The sequence below is a fragment of the Adiantum capillus-veneris genome, chromosome 5 (assembly GCF_014529385.1).
Source record: "Adiantum capillus-veneris isolate H3 chromosome 5, ASM1452938v2, whole genome shotgun sequence".
In the NCBI taxonomy this organism is placed as follows: domain Eukaryota; kingdom Viridiplantae; phylum Streptophyta; class Polypodiopsida; order Polypodiales; family Pteridaceae; genus Adiantum; species Adiantum capillus-veneris.
Genome location: NC_140935.1, coordinates 90,273,541 through 90,277,163, shown reverse-complemented (window position 1 = coordinate 90,277,163; position 3,623 = coordinate 90,273,541). Strand labels below are relative to the sequence as shown.

Sequence of the window (3,623 nt, the reverse complement as noted above, 5' to 3'; positions counted from 1 at the left end):
TGGATAGACACTTACCACTTGACCTCGACACGTCAGATCACTTGCTTACATGGGACCATCTACATGGACTTAAGGAGAGGATCTTTGATCTCTTCCTAGACAAGTTCATTGCTTGGAATCTCTTGGATAGTTTACCCACGAGATGTGGGAGATCAAGCATCCTGTGACACATCCGAAGTCACCAAAATCTTGGCTTGGAGGATGGTGCAATTACTATTTTACACCCCTGATTATTTGGATTGCTACCTTCAGGGTTTCTCTCAGTTGTGTCCTGCTATAAGAGTGGTTGTTTGGTTTGTGACTTCTTATTTTGAGTTCTGCTTGAGATGTTGCAAGTGGGGCGTCTTGATGGAATTGCAATGCGGACATGTTTGCAGCATGCATGGTGAAGAATTATTGTGTGCCATTGGTAGAGGGTTGGGAGGTAGATTATAGCATCGTATAGGACAAAAAAAATGCTAAAGATAGGAAGCATGCATGGAGACAAAAAAGGTCAAGCAAGGATGCCCTGAAGAAGAAGCCAACATTAGAAAGAGAAGTTTGGCAAGTAAGAAGGGTCTAGAAAGCTATGCTCGGTTTTTTTTTTAGCTGAAGCTTGTGGCAGGCTAAGATGGTGGACCTCTTATCTAGTTGGCTCTTTGCTTGAATTGAGGGGTTGGGTATGAGCGTACACTACAAAGATGATTCTTTGCATCTATAACATTAAGTATAGATGCATTTAACATGCGTGACAGTTGGAAATATTGCGAGAGGCCTTTTTGATACTGTAACCATGATTTTGGGCATGCCCTTGGTGCCACCTCAGTGGCTCGCCCTTTTGTTGGATGGTTGGGAAACTAATGATCTTGACTATGCACTCGGTGTTTATGGTTGCAAATCAATCCCTGCGGGATCTCCATAGAAAGGGTGTTACCGGAGCTTGAACAGGAGCATGTAGGCTGCCTAGTTGCAGACTTTCCTCGAGGTCACCTAGCATCAATGAACACATATAAATTTGTGAGGGATGTTTCAAATGCAATAATGCTATCTGAGAATATGGTGCAAATGGCTAGCCTTAGAATGCCACAAGTAAAGTGGATGGGCATGCCTAACTGCCTTAGTTAAGATCATGTGTGGTGGAACATCATTGCTAAGGCTTCAAAAGCCTTGAGAAAACCCACGACTCTCGTACGATTATTGATGGAATCTTGGCCTTCGCGAGCACGGATGAATGTATACAAATATTACACATTATGGAAGGTTATAACTAAGCGGAGTAGTGCATTGAACATGGATAGGAGCCAGTCTCTATCTATTGATCATTTTTATTAGATTTTATGGAAGAATGTTCCCTTGGGTCCAAATATGAGGCTTCAAGATGTGGCTTCACAACTTTCATTTATATTATTACCATTTAATGTAGAGGTGCATATGACCTTTTTTTTTCCACAGAGTGATAGGCCTTTCAAAAGGTCTCTACATTTTGGTTCAAAATTTCAGACCATGAATAGAGATTACGAAGAGATTTGGGGGAGGACTTTATGTGGGAGAAGCCTTATAATTGTCACGAAACATTACCCTTTCACACGCTAGGGAAAGCCAATTGTGAGAAGTTAGCAATACAGGTGCCTTGCTTTCAGGTTCATTTACTACTACCGAGTTGTGTATTCCAGGTTTCTATGTTATTTTGTGTTTTGATGACACCTTCTTATGGGCAGGAAATAACAGGATTTAGTTGCTTCAGTTTAGGGATGATTGCACAATTTGATGCAATCAGGGAAAGGGGTGCTTGGATGTATACACGACTGTTTTGGGAGTCAGGAGTTCTTGGACAAGTACTGTATCATCGGGCTCATGAAACTAGCATCTCAACGACTGGGATATGACGTTATTCTGTGATGTAGATCTCTCTCTCTCTGTCTCTTTCTCTCTCTCTGTGTGTGTGTGTGTGTGTGTGTGTGTGTGTGTGTGTGTGTGTGTGTGTGTGTGTGTGTGTGTGTGTGTGTGTGTGTGTGTGTGTGTGTGTATGTGTGTGTGTGAAATCTCACACATGATTCTTTGCTTTTGTCATGGATTCTTGTTTTTGCCTGCATACTTAAGATAAAAATGAACATAGATGGCAATTTCTCCTCAGAGAGAAATCTGCCCAAATGAATGATTGATCTTATGAGACCTGTTAGCTTTTGCAGTGCATGACATTCTTGGTCTGGAGGGAAAGGAGTTCCAAAGGTTATACCACTTCACCATCGGCAGTGGAGTGGAAGACAGGAGGATTATGGGGCTACCACCATATCCAGCCCTGGAGAGAGTGATTCACCATCATAGGTGCATTTTTGTGTACATGTTTATTGAAATTTTACATATATTCCATAGGATTGTATTTTATCGATTAAGGTGTATGTCTTGGGTGTGTAAAGATTTGAGGTCAATTATCAAGGGGACCTTAGTAAGGAAATGAAAATTAAGTGACAAATATTGCCATCTTTCCGGTTGCGCCATGACAAATTTGGGATCAGGAAAAATGGGAAGAGAACCAGGGAAAAATAATATGACAGTAGAGACAACCAATCTTTGGCAGGAGTTCAGCGATGCAGATGAGATGGAGCAAGATTGTGATGTAGACGAGGGCGCACAACTTGAGCCACGTGACAATGGAAAGGAGAAGCCGATGCGTAGTACCTCAGTGACGGACGATGATTTATGTAGGGAATCCAAAGGGGACTGGGGTATGTATTCAGAGGCATACCCAGAAGATGAAGCAGATGATCAGATTGACAGGGAGAGCTGTCATTGATTCGGGTTTTGAGTCGGATGGTAGCATGGTAGTTGGGATTTATGATGGGAGTCAGAATGCGAAGCAAATGCAAAAAATGATTAGGTGATTAAGGTAGATATAGGCAGCATATCATGTGGGAGGCATGCCAAGACACCCTGGTAGTGCAAGGAGAAGGCACTCGCCGTCATAGAAGAGCACATAGGCTCCACATTTGCGGTAGACAGGGGCCAGTGGGCTGTGAGCAAGAGCCAAGAGAAGATGCATCAAATGGAGGGCCATGAAGGCTCGAGTGTGCAGGAGGGTTTGACAGATGTATCGGTCTAGCCACATGTATGTAATACTCACAAGGAGATGCTTGATTGGAGTGTTTTGCCACCCATGTTAGCGAGTGATACCAGAGAGCCAACTCACGGCAAATGCTTGCACCGCATATCATTAGACGAACCTACTTGCATATGTGGGCTCTCGGACTCATGCCCCAAGCTACGTACGATACATAGCTAGCGAGAGCTATTGCCCCATCTTTATGCAATGTCAGAGGGGCCGGAGAACAATCGATGCGATAAGAACCTTGCTGCATCCTCGCAACTCGCACTGCAAGAGAAGTTATCTCACATCATCGAACCGCATCGGCATGGCCAAAGAGAGCACTCCACGAGCATAGAAAGGGACAACAGTCACATCAGTTTTGTGAGAGGATTGTTAGATTATCCATGTGGACTCTCGTTAGGCACACAAGCAAGGTGCGATGGCTTATTTGGAGCCATACATGCATTGGGATGGCTAGAGAAAGCTCTCCATGAGTGGAGCACATGGTGCAAATTGTATTCTTATCTAGTTGTTTGCATGTTCTTGTATAATTTGTGAC

At 43.4% G+C, this 3,623-nt stretch overlaps 1 pseudogene across 1 annotated transcript; it reads left to right on the top strand.

Annotated features, from left to right (window-relative positions):
• The first annotated feature begins 723 nt into the window (after positions 1-723).
• On the top strand, positions 724-3,278 carry LOC147457704 (uncharacterized; annotated as a pseudogene). Its single transcript, XR_015188255.1, has 4 exons — positions 724-1,619; positions 1,698-1,866; positions 2,151-2,304; positions 2,558-3,278. The product of XR_015188255.1 is annotated as an uncharacterized LOC147457704 (transcript).
• Positions 3,279-3,623: the final 345 nt, after the last annotated feature.